This window comes from Sorex araneus, chromosome 4 (genome assembly GCF_027595985.1).
Source record: "Sorex araneus isolate mSorAra2 chromosome 4, mSorAra2.pri, whole genome shotgun sequence".
NCBI lineage: Eukaryota > Metazoa > Chordata > Mammalia > Eulipotyphla > Soricidae > Sorex > Sorex araneus.
In genome coordinates, this window is record NC_073305.1 from 151,820,809 (window position 1) to 151,845,469 (window position 24,661).

General features: G+C 42.0%; 1 protein-coding gene across 4 annotated transcripts in view; it reads left to right on the forward strand.

Moving 5' to 3' along the window:
- The window catches only part of NCOA7 (nuclear receptor coactivator 7), a 175,377-nt gene that overhangs the window by 121,063 nt on the left and 29,653 nt on the right, over positions 1–24,661 (forward strand). The gene's annotated exons all lie outside the window — the stretch shown is intronic.

Below are 24,661 nucleotides of genomic sequence, written 5' to 3' on the forward strand. Positions count from 1 at the left end.
TTTCCCAGACAGTTTTTGCATCATCATCATCTGGGCAGATATTTAGGTTAAGATACCTGTCAAGAACAAATACTCCACTTACCTTGCATATGTGGAGGGTCTAGGTTTAACCTTCAGCCACACACACACACACACACACACACACACAAACAAGGAAACAAACAAAAATATCCAAATACTCAGCTACTTCTTTAAGCATGATTGCTAATAAAGCAGAATTCACTTCTGAGAAGTGGCACATCTTTTGGCTAATTTGTATCCAGAATTCTCAGAAAAAGAATTGTCTCTTTTTAATAAATAATAGTTTAACTTGAGTATGCTTAATAGGATTTTAATGGATTTGCTGATATCTTTTCCATCTCAAAGACACACCCACATTAACAAACATGAAGACTAATTTTTCTAAAAAATTTTTAAAGTTTTTTGTACTTGCACTCTAGCACTGTCATCCCGTTGTTCATCAATTTGCTCTAGTGGGCACCAGGAATGTTTCCATTGTGAGACTTGTTGTTACTGATTTTGGCATATCAAATACACCAGGTAGCTTGCCAGGCTCTGCCATGCGGGCAGAATACTCTCCTAGCTTGCCAGACTCTCTGAGAGGGATGGAGGAATCGAACCTGGATTGGCCGTGTGCAAAGCAAACACCCTACCCACTGTGCTATCGCTCCAGTCCTTAGACTATCTATATTATATACATATTACCTTACATTATGTGTTTAGATATATATACACAGTATATTTATATATGGGCTGGAGTGATAACACAGTGGGTAGGGCGTTCACCTTGCATACGGCCGACCCACGTTCAATTCCTCTGCCCCTCTCAGAGAGCCTGACAAGCTACCAAGAGTATTTCACCCACATGACAGAGCCTGTCAAGCTACCTGTGGCATATTCCATATGCCAAAAAAAAAATAAAAGCAGTAACAACAAGTCTCACAATGGAGACCTTACTGGTGTCCGATCAAGCAAATCGATTTGCTTGATCGGGCACCAGTACCGTCTCCATTTGTCCCAGCCTGAGATTTTAGCAGCCTCTTCTTACTCATCTTCCCCAACAATTGGAGGCTCTTTTAGGGTCAAGGGAATGAGACCTGTTATTGTTACTGTATTTGACATATGAAATACACCACAAGGAGCTTGCCAGGCTCTTCCGTGCGGGCGGGATACTCTTGGTAATTTGCCGGGCTCTCCGAGAGGGACAGAGAATGTGTATCAGAGAATACAAGCAAGTATGTGAAAACCAAACACATGTGTGCTGCTTTAGGCACATCAGTGGGCTAGACTATAAGGGGTCTATATATATTTTTTGATATATATATATTTTGATATATATATTATATATACATATGTATGTATGTAAGTATGTATATTGCATGGCGGGGTGATTTTGGGCCACACTGACTGTGCTTAGGCCTTAACCCTGGCTCTGTGCTCAGGTCCTGTGGATCAAAACGGCAAGAAAAGTGCCTGAACCCCTTTAAATTATTTCTCCAGCCCTGTAATATATTCTTTCACCAATGCCTGCAACCTGTATGGCATTTCTTTGAAACCTTAAACCAGAAATAGCTGAGAAAGCAAGAGAAGATATGTGTCTTTCTATTGCTCTTCCATAGGGCCCTTCCCAGCAGTCCCCAGAGGCTGGGCTTACGCCCACTGTTGCAGGTTGAGGGTTCAATGCTCTGGCCCAGTGATGAAGGGGCAAGCCCTTGGGCTCCCTGCAGCATGCAGGCTAGTAGGCTCACCTGTGTGCTCTTGGCTTCTAGGGTTGACATATATGGACTCCACCCCTTTGAGCTGTCTCCCCTGCCTCTCTTTGATTTTTTAAAAAATACACTAATGTCAATATAAGTTTCAGGATCCCTATTCAAATCAGAGTTCTACAGTCAGAAATTCACAGTTGCAGTTTTACGGATATGAAAAGCAGTGCTCATTTCACATCTGTGGTCACTGTATCCTTGTAATCCCATTGTTCATCGATTTGCTCGAACGGGTGCCAGTAACATCTCCATTCATCTGTGTTGTATGCTAGTGTAGCCTGATGGCATACTGGGGGCTCTTTCAGGATCAGGAGAATGAGGACTGTCATTGTTACTGTTTTTGGCATATCGAGTACACCCTGGGTAGCTTGCCAGGCTCTGCCTTCGGGGTGAGATACTCTCGGTAGCTTGCCGGGCTCTCCGAGAGGGGCAGAGGAATCGAACCTGGCTCAGCCGCATTCAAGGCGAACACTTTACCTGCTGCACTATCACTCCAGCCCATCTGTAGTCAGTTTATATTTTATTTGTTCTTTGTTTGAGGGCCACACTAGGCAATGCTCAGGGCTTACTCCTGGCTTTGGGTTCAGGAATCATTCCTGGCAGTTCTCCGGGAACCATATGTGAATTGAACCCAGGTGGGCCATGTGCCAAGCAGGCTCCTTACACGCTGTACTATCTCTGATATTAAAGTCAATTTAGTAACATCTTTAATCTTGTAGAAATCTGTAACTCTGAAATTGTTTTCTTTTACCTCTTACATAAGTGAAAGTTTTATGAGCTTCTCTGAGGCATGATATTACACTGTGTTAATAAAAAAATTTTGTGGATGTGTAGATGTTTGTAAATTTGTTTTAATTTTTCCCTTTTGTATTTCTGTATCTACTCCCCTTTAGTTTAAGATTGGGAATGGTGAGGTAGTTCTGTAGTTTTCACCTTGAGTTCCAAATACACAGTAAAAATATAGGAAAAGTTTATTTCTGAAGTGCTTCTCTTACTCTGATCACTTCTCAGTTCTTTTCACCATCCGAGAGAACAGGTGCAAAGAAATCTCTTGCCTCTCTCTCTAATGGATTCTCTCATGCCTTTATTTGCATTTTAGTAGCCAAGTGAAAGGTCGGTCGCGTTAGCTATTGCTCCCTTTCTAAGTTGCAGAAGCCTTTCATACATGGTCTAGATAGGACATTTTATTCTCAACTGCAGATCTCTTTGACTCATGCAAGACACTAAAGCTCTGTGTCATTGGGGAAAAATAGTTTGATGTCAACATAACTTCACAAATGCATTTCATTATTCCTTCATTATTCTTTTTAAAATTTATTTTTATTAAAACACTGTTGTTCAAAGTTGTTCATAATACAGTTGCTTCAGGCATTTAGTGTTCCAACACAACCAGTGTGACCTTCCCTCCACCAATTTTTCCCTCATCAGTTGTCCTTTCCAGCCTGAGTCTTCCCACTTAGGCATATAACAAATTGATTTCAGATTGCTTGATCCAACAAAACTTAAAGAAATGGCAAACAGAATCTGTCACTGTCACTGTCATCCTGTTGCTCATCAATTTGCTCAAGCGGGCACCAGTAACATCTCCATTGTGAGACTTGTTGTTATTGTTTTGGGCATATTCAGTACGCCACGGGGAGCTTGCCAGGCTCTTCCATGTGGACGGGATAATCTCAGTAGCTTGCCGAACTCTCCAAGAGGGGAGGAGGACTCGAACCTGGGTCAGCCACATGCAAGGCAAATGCCCTACCCAATGTGCTATCACTCCAGCCCAGCAAAAAATAAATCAATAAAAGCCAATTTGTGATTATTATTTGATTTTAAACCCATGTCAATAAGAAAACTTAAACCATTTAGTACAATATAATCAAATGCCTATTCTCTTTTTATATATGTAAGTTTTCAACCCTGGAATCTAAAATATCACACACACAATATCACAATATCTCGTTAATCACTGATTTCTGGGGCGGGCTCACTAACATCTCATTTCGTCCTTTCCCTGAGATCTTAAAAGCCTATCTCGACTTGGCCTTCCTAACGATGTTGCACTGGGGGCTCTTTAGGGTCAGAGGAATGAGATCCAGCTTGTTACTGGATTTTCCATATGAATATACATGGGAAACTTGCAAGGCTGTCCCATGTGGGCAGGAAAGTCTCAGAAGATTGCCAGTTTCTCCCAGAGGGAGAAGTAGGCCACAAGATATCGCTTCTGGGAGCTTGCTTTTAAGTCTCTCTGGATGTTGGCCTTTGATGGGACTACACACACCTGGGTTCCTCTGCTGGTCCCTTCATGCATGAGGCCTGTCCGAACGTGTAGAGAGGAGCCTTCAGCATGGCTGCAGCTTGGTTCCAGTGGTCTTCAGCCGCCGGGAGCTCTGCTCGGGGTGGAGAGGGAAGCTGAAGCTCATCCCCTCCAAGGGGCCCTGGGAAGACAGCCAGGCGTGCAGGCAAGAGACTCTAAAATATATTGCATTAAATTTTATTTTGTACTTAGATCTTATTGTGGTCATAATAGATCTTATTGTGGTCATAATCATGTCTTACCTGTCATTCATAAAACTTTTTTAAAAGGAAATTTTTTTTATTTGTTAGCAATTTATTGGTAACAAGCAATATAAAATATTGTGAGCCTGCTACAGGGGCAGGCCTGAGGGGTGGTTGGGAAAATTGGAGACAAGGATGAAGGCAAGGTGATAGAGTGGTTGGATTGGTGTTGGAATATTGAATGGCTGTAACAAGTCATCATGAATAACGTTGTATACCACAGTATTTAAATAAAGTGTAGGGGGGAAATTCTTAGATATGTAAGCTTACTTCTTGTAAACTCCAAAATATATTAGCACAAAATTTTCCTTCACTATTCTTAGTGCTTTTAAAAGTGTTTTCCTGTTCTTGTTATCATTACTAAGAAATCCGCCCTTCTCCCCCAATTCTTCATTTATAATGTGCCCTATGACTTTCTTCACAGTCTACCAGGTAAGAAAAGGCAGAGTAAGAAAATGGTGAGGGCAGAAGGCAGGGGAAGCAATGAAGAAAACCTAACTCTAGTTTTTATTTTTAGTCTCTATTTTTATCTTTATTTTGAGTGGGTTTCTCCCACTCTAGCCCCCTGCACGCCCCCCAAAAAAAGACCCTTGTTATAAAATTTTACATACTAGAAATATGAGGTATGGCATAGTTTAAAACTCCCTAAATAGGCGGCCGGAGCGATAGCACAGCGGGTAGGGCATTTGCCTTGCACGCAGCCGACCCGGGTTCGATCCCCGGCATCCCATATGGTCCCCCAAGCATCGCCAGGAGTAATTCCTGAGTGCAAAGCCAGGAGTAACCCCTGAGCATCGCTGGGTGTGACCCAAAAAGCAAAAAAAAAAAAAACCAAAAAAACAAAACTCCCTAAATATAGTTTTATCTAACTTGATAGAAGTTTCCAGATCTCAGACCACCACGGAGCAAAGAGAACTGGTGGTTTCTTCTTGTACACTTGTACATGGCTTCTTAGGTCTGCTCACATTCTCTGAGCTCAAGAGCCTGTCAGCTCTACCCACCGTTTCAGTGGTGGGAAGAATGAGTCTCCCAAACAGGGGTAGAAATTGGAATCTGAAGAAAGGAAAATCTCTTCAATGGAACTAGTGCAGGAATTTTCAAGTATAACTTCTGTGTGAGATTTCAACCCCAGACAATGTGGATTGTTTTTTGTTATCCCCATTCACTTTAAAATGGGCTTCTCTCTCATGCCCTTCTAAAATAATGTCTTGTTTTAACATTTTTTGTAATATCAATATATTATGCATAAAAAGATTATTGAATATATCAAAAGTTCTCTAATATTCAGTCTGTAGAAACAGACTTATACCCAACTTAAGTGAGTCTTGAGTGCAATATTTTTTAGCCAGTCATCTATTCTCGGGCATTCATTTTTTTTTCAGATTCTGGCTATTGTAAACTGTGCTGCGATGAACAAACAGGTGCAGATGTCATTTTGACTATACTTTTTTGCTTCTCCAGGGTATATTCCCAGAAGTACTATTGCTGGGTCAAATGGGAGCTCAATTTCTAATTTTTTGAGAAGCGACCATATTGTTTTTTAAAAGGGCTGAACCAGTCGGCATTCCCACCAACAGTGTAGGAGGGTTTCTTTCTCCCCATAACCACACCAACAGCAGTTGTTTTTATTCTTTTGGATATGAGCCATTCTCTGTGGTGTGAGGTGGTATCTCATAGTTGTTTTGATCTGCATCTCTCTGATGATTAGTGATGAAGAGCATTGTTTTAACATTTAGCTAGCATTACATTTGGGTAAGATCACTGATATGGAAGTCCAAAAACATGCAAAGTACTTCTTTGTTCTTTTCAAGATTAATGATTGTGCTTGTGGTTTTACAAGACGTTGTCTACTAGGCTAGCAATGATAATACATGCCGACTTCATTTCCAATGCGGGCTGCCATCAGTCCTAGGCCTGTGATGGGCACTGCCTGAAGTGAGCCTCTTCTGCTTTCTCTCCCTATCTTCCATTACAATTTCCAGAATCTTTTATTGCTCTTGAGTCAGCTTAAGATGACATTAGTGCATGTGGGAAATTTGCAAAGTAGCCAGAATTTGACGTGGGACAAGCCTCTAATCACTTGCTGTCCCATTATTCATCGATTTGTTCTGGCGGGCACCAGTAATGTCTCCATTCGTCCCTGTCACGTTCAGGGTCAGGGGAATGAGGCCCATTATTGTTACTGTTTCAGGCATATCGAATACGCCATGAGTAGCTTGTCAGGCTCTGCCATGCGGGCAGGATGGGAACACCCGTAAGGGTGATTAGAGGCCACCCCAAAAGCCTCCATCCCTCTCAGAGAGCCTGGCAAGCCTCTAATACCTGTTTTTTTTACTTCTTACTCTTGGGCTAATTGAAACATGACAATGGATAAATCTACCTCACTTGACTCATCTCAACTAAGATTTTTTTCAATCTTGATATTACTGACAGGCTGGAGTGATAGCACAGCAGGTAGAGCATTTGTCTTGCACGCAGCTGACCGAGTTCGATTCCTCTGTACCTCTCGGAGATTCTGGCAAGCTACCGAGAGTATCCCGCCTGCACGGCAGAGCCTGGCAAGCTACCTGTGGCATATTCGATATGCCAAAACCAGTAACAACAAGTCTCACAACGGAGTTGTAACTGGTGCCTGCTCAAGCAAATCAGTGAGCAATGGGATGACAGTGACAGTGACATTACTGACATGTTGAGCTGGAACATAGTTTGAGGGACTGGCCTGTGCATTTTATTATGCTTATCAGCATTCATGCCTCTATCCACTAGATGCCATTACTATGTTCCCAGATGGGATGACGAAAAGTGTCTCTGAATATTGCCAAATGTCACACTGGGAGGACAAATACCCCTTCATATTGAGAACTTCTGGTCAAGCATGGAACCATTTGTTAGGGGCTTATGTAACATTCTCAAGGGGTGTGTGAGCTATAATAGCCAAGTAATTCAGGAATTTGCTCCTTGAAACTTTCTTCAACTTGATAATATTCACAATACTTATCTATCTATCTATCTATCTACCTATCTATCTATCTATCTCTCTCTATATATATTTTCTTTCTTTCTTAAACCCTAATTCTTGGGGGCTGGGGAAATAGAACAGCAGGTAAGGCATGTGCCTTGCTTGTGGATCACCTGGGTTCGATATCCGGGACCTCATATGGTCCTCTAAGCCCTTCCAGCAGTGATCCCTCAGCACAGAGCCAGGAATAAACCCAGTGAAAAGCTATGTGGGGTCCAGAAACAAACAAAAACTCTTAATTTGCTTTGTAAATAATTTCATTATTAATTTATTGAGGGAAATGAATATATTTCAGTAGCATGCCTTCCAAGCACGAAGCTCTGGGTTCCATACCAGATCTGCAAGAAAGAAGAAAGAAAAGTAAATGAGTTCTGGGGGAAGAAAAGAAAAGAAAAGAAAGAAAAAAGAAGAAAGGAAAAGGGGCTGGAGCGATAGCACAGCAGGTAGGGCGTTTGCCTTGCATGCGGCCGACCTGGGTTTGATCCCCGGCATCCCATATGGTCCCCCAAGCACCTCCAGGAGTAATTCCTGAGTGCAAAGCCAGGAGTAACCCCTGAGCATCGCTGGGTGTGACCCCCCCCAAAAAAAAAGAAAGGAAAAGAAAATGAGTTTTGGGGGAAGACAGAGAGCTCAGTGGGGGTAGAGTGGGTGCTTTGCGTGCAGGAGACATTGGTTCAATCCTTGGTACTTCAAGGTCCCTGAGCACCACCAAGGACAATTCCCTAGCACTGAGCAAGAGCAAGAAGTAGTCCTGGTGTTACCCTTCCAAAATAAGTGAAAGCATTAAAAAAAAAAATTAAAGGAAAGTAGGGGTTGAAGTGCACACAACTAACCTCTTTCTGATCTGGGGCACTGCATATGGAGTGAACCCGGAACACAGCTTGTGTGGCATAATCCCCTTCACCAAAATAAGAAAAGGAAAAAGAGGGATGAGAGATGTAATGGGCTGGAGCGATATCACAGTGAGTAGGGCATTTGCCTTGCACGTGGCCGACTTGGGTTCGATTCCTCTATCCCTCTCAGAGAGCCCAGCAAGCTACCGAGAGTATCCCGCCCACACGGCAGAACCTGGCAAGCTCCCCATGGCGTATTTGATATGCCAAAAACAATAACAACAAGTCTCACAATGGAGACGTTACTGGTGCCCGCTCAAGCAAATCGGTGAACGATGGGACGACAGTGCTACAGTGCTAGAGAGATGTAATGAAGGGGTTCAGACACATGTAACTGACCCTAGTTCTACCCCCAGCATCACCTGATAGCCTGAGAACTATAAGGCACAGTTGTCGAGATGTCTGTGCATCACCCTGTAGGCCCCGAATACCTCTGTGACTGGGGTACACTGCAGGGCCCAAGCAGTACCTTATAAATCCTTGCATATAATTTCCCATGACTGACCTCAGGAGTTTTGCCTTTATACAAAAAACACTATTGCCCCTTAAGGAGCATGATATCTGGAAGGTAACGCTAAATGGATGGATTATGACACATAGTGTAGTGGTTAGCATCGACAAGCATTTAACTTTCATACCTTCACTTAGTAAAAGCTTGTTTGAGAAGTCATCTGAATTCTAAGATGACACTACCATGTTCTGTCATGATCTTACTAGTGGACAGCCCCAAATTGGGTATGGGTGAATAAGAATCTTGGGATTATGGGCTTGGAATTATAGAATGAGATACTACTTTATCTGAAGCCTAATTCCTTCATTTGAGAAATGGCTCAATGGGAATAGTCAGTCATCACAAGATATCTGAATAGGCTGTTATTAAGGACATGCCCCTTGGCTTGTTCTGATAAATATAACTGAAACCCAAACCTGAAAAGTTTATGAAAAGTTGTTGAAACACTCTTTATAGCAGTTGGACATATGATTTTATTCTTTAGGTTTAAATACTATTCTGTATTTTTGAAATGCTCTTCTTTCTTAAAAATTATCTCTTTTAGAAACATCCAATAATTCTGACTTGAATGAAAACTTTTCTCAAATACTTATAGCCTCTTAATCTCTGAGATGTTTTAAAATAATTGTCTTCCTATTATATAGATTTTTATATAAAATGGAAATGAATTAAATAGCAAGAATTCTGTACCATCTGGCAAGTTACGTCTGTGTGTTAATGCATGACTTGCTTATTACAACTACTCAGTAAGCTAATAGGCAAGCTAAAAAGAGAAGGGGTGAGTGATAACCCTTAGGGTAACTTTAGTTTTTTAAACTAAAAAGTAGTTGTACTAAGATAATTCTAGCAACATATTTAGCAACTCTTAAACATATAAATATACTAAGGGGAAGTTTAGAGTACAGAATGTGCTACAATCTTTTTCCCCTGTGCTTAATATACTGCGCACTTTTTCCACATCAAATGTATCATCATTTGTCTGTAAGTACCGCATTTTGGCATCTTCATTATGTTTTTTGATTGATTAATGATACTTCTGATTTTGGCTATTAAAAATATTTCAGTGTAGCATAAATAATGCTACAATAAATATCATCATAAATCTTTCAAGTAGCTTTACCAGATCAAAAGATACATTTAAGACATAGGTCAGAGAAATAGTACAGAGGTAAGGTGATTGCATTGGGCACAACTAACCATGGCTTGAACCCTGGCACTGCGTATGGTCCCAAACCACCAGTAATGATCCCTGATTATAGAACCAGGAGTAAATCTTCAGTACCACCCCTATGACCCCCAAATAATACAACTTTAAATACATGACATACCCGTGGTGTATGCCAAAAACAGTAACAATGATGGTCCTCATTCCCCTGATCCTGAAAGAGCCCCCAGTATACCATTGGGCTACACTAGCACACAACAGGCACAAATAGAGACATTACTGGTGCCCCCTCGAGCAAATCAATGAACAACGGGATGACAATGACAGTGACAGTGACAGGAAAATGTGTGGCAGTTTATAAACTCCCAGCATGAAAATGTTCCTACTTTTCCACTCATTGGGAGACCTAAGTAGTATGATTGTCTTTCTTTTGGCCAAGATAAATTTTATTTGTTGTTTCTGTTATTTTGATTAGATACTGCATCCTGACATTATGTGTGTGTTTGTTTCCGATATATATGCATTACTATAAGTCAGTGTCTCTGTGCACTACATTAAATTTACTATCGGTTTAGTCGAGTGAAAAGGAAGCAGATGAAGTTTTGGAATTGTTTTAATGTTGTCTGTCTGTTACAGAAGATGAGGAGTGAACTGAGTATTAGAAACCAGAAAATCTGTCTGATTAGGGATAGTTGAGGATGTTGAGAATGTCCCCTGTATCTTTTTCTAAGGGGTCAGAGTCCTGAAGCCTTAATCAGAAATCTCTCTTGGCAGTCACAGTGCACTGCAGGGGCCCAGCCCCTGTTAATTTATGGATCTCCCTGGCACCCACCAGTCTCTAATCTAGCCTTCTGAAAAATGTACTTCCCTGAGTGGTTTTGTTCTTCCCTCTACAAAAACCCCTTCCTGTGACTGTGCAGACAAGATGGTTGCTTTGCGGATGTGAATTCACTATTTCCTAACTTGCCAGCATGTGGCCAGTAAAACTCTTTTGTGACCCATCACTGTGTCTCTCGTTAGGTGGCCCTGGAGTGGCAACAGAACTCAGACTTCTCAGTTGCGACTTCTCTGATAATAAATTTATACCTTGATATGCAAATGTGCATCCACTTATTTGTTGTAAAAAGCCATGGCTATTTCATTGATGAGTGTTACTATGTAGTTGCACACATCATGTTTCAAATAAAGTCATCACGTCTAAGTTAAATTGTCATAGAGAACCTGATTTTATATAATATATAAAAGTAATTATATACTCTTTTCAAAAGTAGTGTCTGTGTTCAATGACTATCTAAGATCCACTTTGTGGCTATGGGAGTATTTACTGCAAGACAGATTCTCTCTTCAGAGTTCCCCATTGGATCGCTTCTCGGCCTTTTGGCTAAGATCAAGTGTAGAGTTCTCCATGGTTATCTATTTTTAAAAGAGTTTGAGGGCCAGAGAGATCGTATAGGTAGTCTTGCATGTGGCTGATCAGAATTTGATCCCAGAGCTACATATTCCCAAGGCCTGCTAAGAGTGATCCCTGAGTACAGAGCCAGGAGTAAGCCCTGAGCACTGTCAGCTATGGCCCAAAACAACAACAGAGTCTGAGAACCATTCAAAGCCCTATTTTTCAGAAAGGTGCATGTGCATTTCTTTAGATCAGCAGACTTTTAGCCTTTTTTTTATGCAAAGATTAATATGATATAGTGTATGTGTATATTTTACATACTTTGTAACCTGCTTTTACTTGAGTATCTTTCTCTGTAAATATTCTGGATGTGTGTGTGCCTTTAGTGAATAAACAAGCACTATATTTTAATGAAAACCAAAAATCATAAAGTAGATCCTCTTGTTAATATCACTTTAGAAGATAACCAAGTTCCAAGGACCCTTATGAAGATTTAGCAAAATACTCTGAAGAGCACTTTCCTTAGGAAGGGGGAAAATCAGATAATTGAAAAGAATCACAAACTGACCTAATTTCGTATCATGAAGTCTTAAGCCATACTTACTGCTGAATTTTGTGATCAGAAGTCACCTTGCTTTTAATGAGATCAGGGATAATCTGAAATCTTTAATAATATTCAATGTCACAACCACAGGTTTTAATGGTCTTTAAATTTTTTCTGTTTCCTGGGACCACAAAGATTCTAATTCACCAAACTAGGTATATTTCAGGAATATAAGCCTGTGACTTTCAAGTATCACACTCTATTATGTGATAGCATACTCTAGTATTTTAATACTCTACTATTTTGATACTCTACTATTTTTAAGATGAAACATCAAGACTGGAGAGATAGTAGGGCACTTGTATTGCATACTGCTGACCCAAGTTAGATCCCCAGCACACCATGTGGTCTCCCCTGAATACCACTAGAAGTGATTACTGGGCACTGCTTAGGTGTGGCCCAAAAACAAAAAAAAACTACAACAACAAAAGATAAGAACATCAGAAATAAAGAAAAAAAGATTTCCAAAGCAGTTGCCAAAGGAACTTTCTCTCTCTCTTTGAAGTTTTAGAAATCTACTGAACAAATATAAATTACAGAATTATTAGTCACTTGCATATCCTCATTTAAAAATTTTTTAATACCTCCAAATGCTTTGAAAGTAGTTGATATTCTTTTCTTGATCCTTTTACCTTGTTTCATCAGCTTTAAGTAGTCAGCTACACCAAATGAAGTTTAGCAGCACTGGCAAGTGCCTTGAGTTCATCAGTGACTCAAGTCACACCAAAGCTCATCAGAAAATACCTCCCTTTGTAAGCGAGCACCTTGCAGTGGCAACTCTGCTTTCTGCTGGTGGAGTTTAACAGCCAGTACTTTAAGTAACTCCTGGCATTGTTTCCGTTGCTAGCTAATGAATCCTTGCAAGTGGGTGCTGTGTACAGTGCTTAGGGGTAAATCTACAGAAACTGTCATTACTGCAAGCCTTAATGGCTGCAGAGGTGGAGGAATGGAGGCTGGGAAACTGGGCCAAGGGGAGATTACAGAACCTTAATCCTGGGAGCAGCTGCTTGGGCCTCACACTTCCTGGCCCACTGGTGTTTGTTCTTCCTGTCTCTTTCAAAAAAAGTTGAAATATGGATGATCTTCCCACTTTTTAAGTATGAGCCACTGTCTACAAAAGAAAAGCCAGGAGACCAAAAAGAAAGCAACAGCTGCTAACTCCAGGCTTAGGTTATCCCCTAAAGCCCCAGTAGTTTAAACTTGTCATCTTTATTTTTGATTTAGACTTTTCATGGGCTGGAGCAATAGCACAGCGGGTAGGGCATTTGCCTTGCACGCGGCCGACCTGGGTTCGATTCCTCTGCCCCTCTCAGAGAGTCTGGCAAGCTACCAAGAGTATCCCACCCACATGGCAGAGCCTAGCAAGCTACTCCTGACATATTTGATATGCCAAAAATAGTAATAAGTCTCACAGTGGAGACATTACTGGTGCCCGCTTGAGCAAATTGATGAGCAACAGGATGACAGTGACAGTGATACTTTTCATAACTAATGGACAACATTCTGCTGTTTCATTGCCACTCAAGGGCCAAGACAATGAAAGACACGCTAGTGGGTTAAGGAGCTGTAGGGATGACTTGATGGCAGGTTGGAAGATGTTGAACTCCTGTACTCAAAACCACCATCTTGTCTGCACAGGAACAAGGGGGAGTTTTTGTAGGAAAAGAATCGGAAAGCAGGATTTCAAGGAGGGTAGTTACTGGCTGGTGAGTGCCAGGGCTATAGGTGAATTAACAGGGACTCGACTCCTGAGGCACACTCCTCTATCTATGACTGCCAATAGAGATTTCTTTTTTTTTCTTTTTGGGTCACACCCAGCATTGCACAGGGGCTACTCCTGGCTCATACACTCAGGAATTACTCCTGGTGATGCTCAGGGGACCATATGGGATGCTGGGAATCAAACCTGGGTCAGCTGCGTGCAAGGCAAACGCCCTACCCACTGTGCTATCACTCCACCCCCCAATAGAGATTTCTGATTCAGGTTTTGGTCCTCTTATCCTTAGGAAAAGATGGTGGGCGGGAGAGGGGGGCGAGAGCAGTCCTGGTATCCCATACCAGACATTTCCTAGTTTCTCACACTGAATTCATGACTTATTTATTTTGACCAACTACATAACTACAAAGATAGGTTGGAACATAAGTTGGAACAACTACAAAGATAAGTTGTTTCTGTTAGTAGGCTGATAGCAGCTCTCCTTTCCTTGTCTTATTATTATTCCCAATCTCCCTCTCTGCATTTTTGGATGTGTCTGTTTGGGGTCACACCCAGTGGTACTCTGGGCTTACCCCTGGCTCTGTGCTGAGGAGTCACTCCTGGCAGGGCTCGAGGGACCATATGTGGTGCCAGGGATCTAACTTAGGTGGACTGCCTGCAAGGCAAGCGCCTTCCCCTCTAGGCCTCTTGCCATATTACATTTTGTCGAACCAAAAATAAGTATCCTGGCAAGAAAGATAGAACCGCAGGTAGGGTGCTCACCTTGCATTCAGTTTAATCCCCTGCTCGCCACATCAGTCCTGCCAGGAGTGATCATTGAACACAGAGCCAGGAGTAAAACCCTGAGCACTACTGGGTGTGGCCCAACACTCCCCTCCAAAGAAAAAAATAAAACAGAAACCAAAAAGCATATCAAGTATATTTAATTGACACTTTGTAAAAAAAAAAATTAAAAATATACATGTGTGTATATAAATGTGTATATATAAATATATATGTGGTTTTCTCTATACTAATCTATTAAGAATGGGCTTTATATGGGGAAGTCACTGTCGGTTTCATTTGGTGTTGGAGAATATTAAATCCAGTTGGAACCTTGCAAAGCTAGGAGCTGTCTTTTTACATGCGAACTTTGGTCTAAACTACTCTACTGAGGTAGGTTTTTAAAAGTGCTTATATTGTACTAATAGCCTCTGTTGTTCCTAGATCTTTAAGCTGTGGGAATCCCGTGGCCTTATAACAAATGGAGCCTGGACAGAAGTGCATTGAAATAGCTTTAACTTGCAATCAACAGCATAGAAAGATAGTGGAGTTACACCCGCATATGCTGCATGCTCTCTGGGCCACACTCTTCTTCCTTTCCTTGTCTTATTATTATTCCCAATCTCCCTCTCTGCATTAGGCACTCTGGAGTATATTTTTGTGTAACTTTTTAAGTTTAAATAATTTTCAAAAGCTTTTAAGTTTTTTTTGTTTCCATGGTTCCTGCTTATCATTTTAGATCAGGTAGATATTGGGGGGGGGGTTATGTTTTGCATGTATTGCCCAGTTTTTTTCTTTGCCAATCAGGTCGCCTTGGGTAAAGGAAGAATTTCTTACAGCTTCCTGTCATTTGGTCAAATCTGGTGACTTATGTTGTATCCAGATTCCAAGTAAACATAAGCTCTTTCTAAAAGAGCTTTCCAGGGGCTGGAGCAATAGCACAGCAGGTAGGGCATTTGCCTTGCACGCAGCCGACCCGGATTCGATTCCCAGCATCCATATGATCCCCTGAGCACCGCCAGGGGTGATTCCTGAGTGCAGAGCCAGGAAGAAACCCCTGTGCATTGCCAGATGTGACCCAAAAAGAAAAAAAAAATCTAAAAGAGCTTTCCAAAAGTAGAATGAGCTTTTATACTCACTTGCTCGTTCCTGCTTCACTTCTCTTGAACAGGGAACTTATCTTTGTTTTAGGAGCCTAGCGATAGTGAGGAACTTTCCCAAGGCTGCCTGCTAAAGTTGGGGAAACTGCTTGGCAGTTCACATCTTTAGCGCAGCTCCACCCCGCCGCCTCCCCCAACACCGGTCATTGAATCAGTGTGAATGATAAAGTTACAAAGTTCTTCCTGATTGAGGTTCAGGCATACAATGTTCCAACTCCAACACCAATCTGTCCACCCGTGTGCTGTTCCTCTCCTTCGACTATGTTTCAAAGAAAGACTAAAAGAGAAAAGGAAACAGCAAGTAATTAAAATCCCACCCTAGCTAGGAATGGGATTTTTTAATTATCAAGTCATTTGTACCTAAAATAGAATAGAAAAATCATGTTTTATTCCCAGCTTTGACACTTAGATTTTTCAATCCAGCTTTTATATCCTTCTATCATGTTTTATAGCCCTACAGCTTGTCAAGTGGCCGGATTTTTTTTCTGCATAGTAAAACCAGAACAGTAGGGTTGACCATAAAGAAAATGAGGGTACTCTGGGCTGAAACCATGAACTGATGGGTGGTTGATCCCGAGTTCACCCCTAACAAGCGTGTGGCCTGGGGCAGGTTAGTTAATCCATTTAAGCATCTGTTCCCTCCTCCATCTGTAAGAACCATAATTATAGTGGCTCTCTCCTAGGATAATTGGGAGAAAGAAAGGGGGGTGGGGTGGGGAAAAGCTTGTTCATGCAGTAAATGAGACTCCTTGGTGCTGCTATTGTTATTTCTTTCCCCAGAAGCAACCACTTGGGTGCCTTTGAGGTAAAACCTGCTACCTTCCCAAAAATGTGTGTCACTTTCTTTCTCTGAGTTTCTTCTTCAGAGATGACAGCTTGATTAGATAACCAGTGGTTGCATATCATCTCCTTTGGGGTAAATCCTTATGTGGATGATAAAAAGACCTTTGATGTTTATGGAGAGATCTGATTAGGCTCAAATTTGTAATTAGACAGGAAATCCAAACCAATGCTGGTGCCAGGCCTGAGTGTTAGTGAGGGCTGGATGGGTTGAAACCGGTTTCATGTCTGGAGTGGTGCAGGGCAGGCTTCTCCCTCTGTCCACTGCCAGGGCTGGGTTCTGGCCTTGATGGTCTCTTGACTGGGTCATGGTGAAAGTCTGGTCAACAAAGCCTTTGTATCTCCTTGGCCTATCTCGTTTTGATCTTTTTTGTTTGTTTTGCTTTTGGGGTCACACCCGGCAATGCACAGGGGTTACTCCTGGCTCTGCACTCAGGAATTATTCCTGGCGGTGCTCAGGGGACCATATGGGATGCTGGGAATCGAACCTGGGTAGGCCTCGTGCAAGGCAAACGCCCTACCCGCTGTGCTATCACTCCAGCCCCTTGTCTTGACCTTTCTTGACCTGCAGTGATCTTCCGAAACTGCAGGTGTGGCCGGGCTTCTTCCTTAGCTGGGCATTGCTGCCCAGTGTCCTTAGGAACGTTGTTCAAGCTACTTGCCTTCACGCCCCCACCCCCCCCAGCCTCTTCGCCCCACCTGTCCTACTGCTGACTTACTAGAAACCTCTCAAGGATTTCCATCTTCTCTTAATGTCGTCTTTTCCTGAGCCGTAACCTCTGCCAATTTAGAACTGCCATGTGTTCCTTGTATTTGCTAACATTCATAATAGATGCGTCGTTATGAAACTGTGCTCCCTGTGTCATCTGGCACACTTCGGGAAATGGTTGCCTCCGGATAAGATTCTGGCCTTTTATCTTGTGCCCAGGTCTTTCTCTAACCCATTCACCCAGGATCCTGGTTTTTATCCCGTTTTTCATCTCCTGCCATTCTCTTCAGCAAAACATTCATATTGCCTTTTTATTTCTTCTAAGAGGAATTCCTCCCTTGATTGATGAGTTCTTGTTCAACGCAGACATCCCAGCTGAGACCCACTGGTTTCCACCATTATAAGGCTGGAGCTCCATAAGGGGTTTTTTGTTTGTTTGTTTGTTTTTAGGGCTTTGGGGGGGGGGGGTTGTTGTGGCGGTGGTGGTGGTGGTTTTTGTTGGTTGGTTGGTTGGTTACTGCAATAACCTACTACTTATTAGAAACTGAGAGTGGAGCTGTCACTGTCACTGTTATTTTCACTGTTACTGTCATCCCATTGCTCATCGATTTGCTTGAGCGGGCACCAGTAACGTCTCCATTGTGAGACTTGTTGCTACTGGTTTTGGCATATCAAATACACCATGGGTAGCTTGCCAGGCTCTGCCATGCAGGCGAGATACTCTTGGTAGCTTGCCGGGCTATCTAAGAGGGGCAGAGGAATCAAACCCGGGTCATCTGCATGCAAGGCAAATGCCCTATCCGCTGTACTATCGCTCCAGTCCATAGAGAGAACTATACTATATAATATGTTATATATACTATATATGATATAGTATTAACCTAAGCACTCTGGGGCAGGGCCTGTACTGCTGCATCTCCACATCGTTGTCTTCATCACTCCATCACTGCATCCTTCTCTGTTGGAAGTCAAGTGACCTGATTGCCTGCCTTTCCTCTCTGCCGTGTCCAGTTTGACCTCCTTCCAGCTTCACCTGTTCTGAAAAAGTCAGGTTTTTTCCTACACATTCACTCCCACAGACCATCATTTCCCCCTTCATCCTGCTCTTCCGCTTCCCTCAGCACTCAGCTTCATTATGGCTCCTTGGAGGCTGTCCTTGACTCCAGCACTAGCTGCTTCTCTTACGGGCTTACCTGCCATTTCTCGCCAAGGAAGGCAGGCAGGCAGGAACGAAGGAGCAGGAGCACAGATGTCAGAATGAATGTTGGCAGCAGAGATGCATGATCGTATGGCTAGAGCAGCGAACATGCAGGAATTGACACAAAACAAGGCCCGCAGGGTGACCCAGAGAGCTTAATTTGATTAGAAGACACTGGCAGGGTTTTACATAGCTGCGTATGGGATCCTTTGCAGAGTGAGCCCTTTTGGATTTTAGCAGATCACCTCTACTCTCTACCATTTCTACTACTGTAGCTGCTTCTTCCTCCAGCATCAATCATTTTCCAGGGCCGAGCACTTAACGGAGCTCTAAGCTGAGTGTTCCAAAGCCATTGCTTTAGGATCAGTTAGCAGCCAGTGAGGCAGTAATTATTGGTAATTGTGTTGTCTTGGCCAAGGGCCCAAGGTAGTGTCCTGAGGCAACAGAGGCCCAGAGAAGCTTAATGATTCATCCCACCAGCAGATGAGTCAGAGTGAATTGCAAAAAGACTGTCAACAGGCTCCTCTCCAGTGCAGCACTAGGGCATCTCCTGTGCTGGGCCTGCAAGTGTGCCTGCACTCAGCCCTCTGGGAATCCTGGCCCGGGAATAGGATTTAATTCCCCCCCCACCCCCCCACCGCCTTTCTAGAAAATACTGCGGGCAAGTTTACTAAAGGGCATATACTAAAGGTGAATAAAGTGAAAATAGAAGAACAAAGGAATAAGATAGAAATGAAAGGATGGAAAGAATTGGAGGTGTGCGGTGAAAATAATGGAGGAAATTTCCCACCCCCAAAATGGGCTTTTGAGAGTACAGCCAGCAGATAGGTGAAGAAAAATAGAGCTCCTTTTCCGGAGAGAAAGGTGAGGAAAAGGGATGGGAGGGTGCACACTTGGATAAAGTGGTGCAACAGGGAACCAGGGAACGCTGTGTTCGAAAGGAAAGAAAACGGCAAAGCGAGGTTGAGAGCTTGGAAATGCAGAGGCCTGGAATAGCTCCTGTGTTTGGTTGAAAAGGAATCAAGAGAGAGAATCGTGTCCTAGGTGGTTAGGGCTTTTTGTTTGTTTGTTGGCCAATGGGGTTCACCTGTATGTAATTTTTCCATGGCCCTGTTAAATTAGAATAAGCAGATCCATCTGGACCCATAACACCCACCCACCCCAACCCCAAAAGAAAAGTTAGATGGTTGGTCGTTCTGTTTCTGCAGGAAGGTGTTAGGAAGCCAGGTGCATCCCTTTATCCATTCTGCAACCAGAATCTCTTTCTCCTCCTTTACTTTTCTACTTTCAGTAAACTCACTTGTTTATGGATTTGACTTGAGCATTTGTAAATTCTTTTGTGCCCGACCCTCCCCATTCCTCCCCTTGCCCCCAACCTATTCCTGTCCTATTTGTAGGATCAAAGTTGAGGATAGGGTGAGTGTACCTGTTAAGGTTAGATGGAAACATGAACCTAGGTGTGTTTGAATCCAAGAGGAGCAAATATGGAAGAAAGGGGGGTTGTGTAGGAAATGAATAAAAGGTTGGGTTCAGAGTTCAATGCTCCAGCAGGACTGATAATGTCAAAAGGAAGGTGTGTGCAGTGGAAACAGGCAGACAAGGAGAGAATTTTCAGAACTTGAGGCATGTTTCCAGGTGGGGATATGGAAAATACACATAGGCTAACCCCATTAGCCAAAAAAGAACCATTCCAAGAATAGGCTGAATAAACATTCAATAAACTTAAGGCCACTCTAATCTGGAAGGAAGAAAGATGAAGTCATATCCTCCTCTCCAATTAAATAGTAAAAATAACAGAAACAAAGGACATAGAATTGAGCAGAAATCGAGCTGGAAAGAGGGATCAAGCTTCTTTCCACTTGCGCCCCAGGAACTTTATCGCCAAACAATTAAATTGCTTCCAAATCACCTTAGGTTTCCTTTTGTGGAGCTAGCCATTTTCCTGATGTATTCCTTCTGCTTTCATTCTCCAAGGCCCATACCTACAGGACCTCTCTCCTCAGAGAATGAGGAAATGATGTGAAAGGCTGTTGCTGAGGAAATCAGGGTGTGCCTGTGCCCTGAAGTCAGAGAGGAGCATGACAGGACTATGTTCCCCTTGGGGTGCTTCGTTAGTGAATGTTACTTACGAAGTTTCCCATTTCACCTCACCTAGCATGACAGGACTATGTTCCCCTTGGGTTGCTTCGTTAGTGAATGTTACTTACGAAGTTTCCCATTTCACCTCACCTGAGGCTTCCCAAAGTTGGGTCACTTCCTTGGTTGTGGAGACGGAGCTAGTGCCCGATGAAGGTGAAGGTGGGAAGCCGGTCAACCCTGCCTGCTGCAACCATGGAGAATTATTTCCAGGAGCTTTGCTGAGGTGAGGCAATGGCCATGCTGTACCTGAGGAATAGTGTTGCTGAACCTAGTGATGAATAGAGGCTCAAGGAGGACAGAAGAGGGGACAGCACTTGTCCCCAGGACTTCGTACAAGTATCCCTTAAACTTCATTAATAAAACCCGAAACCAGGGAAATCATTGACCTGTGTAGTGAACCCTCTATGGATAGGGATTGAAGGCACGTCTTCCCTTTGGGGGTTCTGTGTTCATAAAGGAGGAGGCAGTCAGCTTAAACTGTCAGGAACATTTCTAGGGATGTGGTGTTCGAACACATTATTCTTTCTGCCTACCCCAGTGTTCTTATGTGTCAGTTGGCTATAGTGGCACCTGCCCCTTAGGACACCTTGTACAGACCACAACACCGTAAAGGAGAGAGAGAGAGTAAAAGGGAATCCGCCTGCCACAGAGGTGAGGAGGGGGAGGGATACTGGGAACATTGGTGGTAGAAAATGGGCACTGGTGGAGGGATGGTGCTTACTGAAAGGTAAGCATGAAAATTTGTAAGTCTGTAACTATCTCATGATGATTCATTAAAAAAATTTTTTTTTTAAAGTGAAGGGATTGGGGTTGGAATTCCATGCCTGAGAAACTCAATTGTGAATTAATTCTGTAAATCATAGTCTCTCAATAATTGCATATATGTATGTGTATAACTTGAGGAAAGATTAAAGAAAAGAAAAGAAAAAAAAAGGCCTTGCACAGTTTAAGTTCTTGAGCCAGGAAATCACATCTTTTCTTTGTAGGTAGTTCTATGTTATATTCTACAGGTCTTGCCTAGAAGAGAAAGTTCCTTCTCTAATATTAAGATGTTCACGACTTGAGCCTCTCTCCTGTGATATTCTGAGAATATTTATTACTCTCAACCCCTTACTTAAGACTTCCCTTCTATGGTAAGTCTGCAAACCTTTGAGGTTTAAATTACTCCACTTCTCCTTGACTACTCTTGACCTACCCCTAGCTGCAATAGAATAGGTCATTCACTGTGGCCACAAACAAATCAGACCTGATCCATCACTTACAGGAAACCTAGAAGGTACAAGAAGAGAGGCTTGGGGTACATTGCCTTACGTGATCTGTCACATACTTACCCTTTCAACTCCCAGCCCCAAATCCATGAATATGTTACAGCTCCTAAGAAACACACATAGCATGTGCCATATATAGTCATTTTCTTCCAGAGCATTCCCCTTACGGTATGAGGACTAGCCAAAATTCAACTCAAATTAACCTGCTTTTCAAGTAATCATCACATTCCCCTGGGTCCCAGAGCAGCACTCTTAAGCCAGATGACTCTCCCACCTATTCAATGGTTTTTTTCTTGAAGAAAAGAGAGGTTAAAAGGGGATTAACGTTCACAATAGTACTCCATAAAATCAAGTACCTCGGAATCAGCTTAACCAAAGAAGTGAAGGACTTACACAAGGAAAATTAGAAAACACTACTTCAAGAAATAAAAAGAGGACACTCGGAAATGAAGACACATCCCCTGCTCATGGATAGGGAGGATCAACATTATCAAAATGGCAATACTCTCCAAAGCACTTTACAGATTTAATGTGGTCCCTATCAGGATACCCATGCCATTTTTCAAAGAAATAGACAAAACACTTCTGAAATTCATATGGAACAATAACCCCCCACGAGTAGCTAAAGCAATCCTAGGGAAAAATAATATGGGTGGCATCACCTTCCCTAACTTCAAGCTATACTACAAAGCAGTCGTAATTAAAATAGCATGGCATTGGGCTAGAAACAAACCTGCAGACCAATGGAACAAAGTTGAATATTCTGTAACAGACTTTCTATATATGACCACTTAATCTTTGATAAGGGAGCAAGAAATGTGAAGTGGAACAAGGAAAGTCTCTTCAACAAGTGGTGCTGGGAAAACTGGGTAGCTACCTGCAAAAAAATGAACTCTGACCTCTGTCTAACACCAAGCACAAAAGTAAGATTAAAGTGGGTTAAATACCTCAATATCAGACATGAATCCATAAAGTACATAGAGAAAAATATAGGCAGAACCCTCCATGACATTGAAACTAAAATCATCTTTAAGGATGAAACACTACTGACCAAGCAAGTGGAAACAAACATAAACAAGTGGGACTACATCAAACTAAGAAGCTTCTGCACTTCAAGAGAAACAGTGACTAAAATACAGAGAGTCCACAGAGTGGAAAAGAATATTTACCCAATACCCATCTGATAAGAGATTAATACAGGATATACAAGACAGTAGTAGAATTGTACAAGAAAAAAACCTCCAACCCCATAAAAAAGTGGGGAGAAGAAATAAACAGAAACTTCCTCAAAAAAGAAATGCAAATGGCCAAAAGGCACATGAAAAAATGCTCCATATCGCTAATCATCAGGGAGATTCAGATCAAAACAACAATGAGATATCATCTCACACCACAGAGACTGGCACACATTCAAAAGAACAAAAGCAACCAGTGCTGGCATGAGGGAAAGGGGATGCTCTTTCACTGTTGGTGGGAATGCCCACTGGTCTAGCCCTTCTCAAAAATAATTTGGATATTTCTTCAAAAACTAGAAATTGAGCTTCCATATGACCCTGCAATAACACTTCTGGGAATATATCCCAAGGATGCAAAAAGTCACAGTAGAAATGAGATTTTTATCTTTATGCTCATTGCAGCACTGTTCACAATAGCCAGAATCTGGAAACAACCCGAATGCCCGAGAAAAGATGACTGGCTAAAGAAACTTTGGTGCATCTACACAATGGAATACTATGCAGCTGTTAGCAGAGATGAATTCATGAAATTTACTTATAAGTAGATATGGAGGTTATCATGCTAAGTGAACTGAGTCAGAAAGAGAGGGACAGACATAAAAGGACTGCACTCATTTGTAGAGTATAAAATAACATAACATGAGATTGATACCCAAGGATGGTAGACACAAGGGCCAGGTAGATTGCTCCATAGTTTGAAGTGTGCCTCATGAGCGGGATGAGAAGGCAGCTGGAATAAAGATGAGATCACTAAGAAAATGGTGGTTGGAAGGATCAGTTGGGATGGGAGATGTGTGCTGAAAGTAGATAAAGGACCCAAAGTGATGGCCTCTTGGTATCTGTGTTGCAAACCATAATGCCCAAAAGAAGAGAGAGAATATGTGGGAAATTGTCTGCCATGGAGGCAGGGGGAGGTTGGGAAAGAGGAGGTATACTGGGGAGATTGGTGGTGGGCAGTGTGCACTGGTGGGGAATGTGCACTGGTGGAGGGATGGGTGTTTGATCATTCTATGATTATAACTCAAACATGAAAGCTTGTAACTGTATCTCATGGTGATAACCCTTGAGCACACCCAGGTATATCCCCAAAACCAAATTTTAATTTAAAATGAATTATATGGACTAAATCTTAAATATTATAGAACAAAATGAGTAATAAATGCAGATTTATCAAACCTCTAATTTTAGTAGGAAATTTCATACTTCTTGGTAAAAATAGTTTAAGGAATCAAGTATACATATTACTAGTAGAAGTATAAAGAATGATACTGGATCTACAAAGGACAGCATATTATTACCTAACAAAATTATAAGTGAATTGCTCTTTTAATAATGCAGTCCCACTTTTTGGAATGTATCATACTGCTATTTCTGTATATGTGTGGAATGACTCACATCCAAAGTTATTCATCAAGACATTGTTTATAACAACACAGTCTTGGAAAGAATCCAGGTGTCCAGCATAGAGGATAGTTACAAAAACTAGGAAAAATCTTCCAGTAAAGTACCATATAGCTATAAAAGCATGAGGAAGTGATCTCTACTAATGAGGATTGACATTTGGAATATATGTCAAATTTGAAAAGCAAGATAAGATAGAAACATCATTTTGTAGAAGTCAAAACAAATGTATTTTTATTATAATTTTTATTGACATAAAATTACTACAGAAGCATATAAGAAATTAGTAAAGTGGTCACTTGTTGGTAAAACAGTGACAAAGATTGTGGTAGACAGT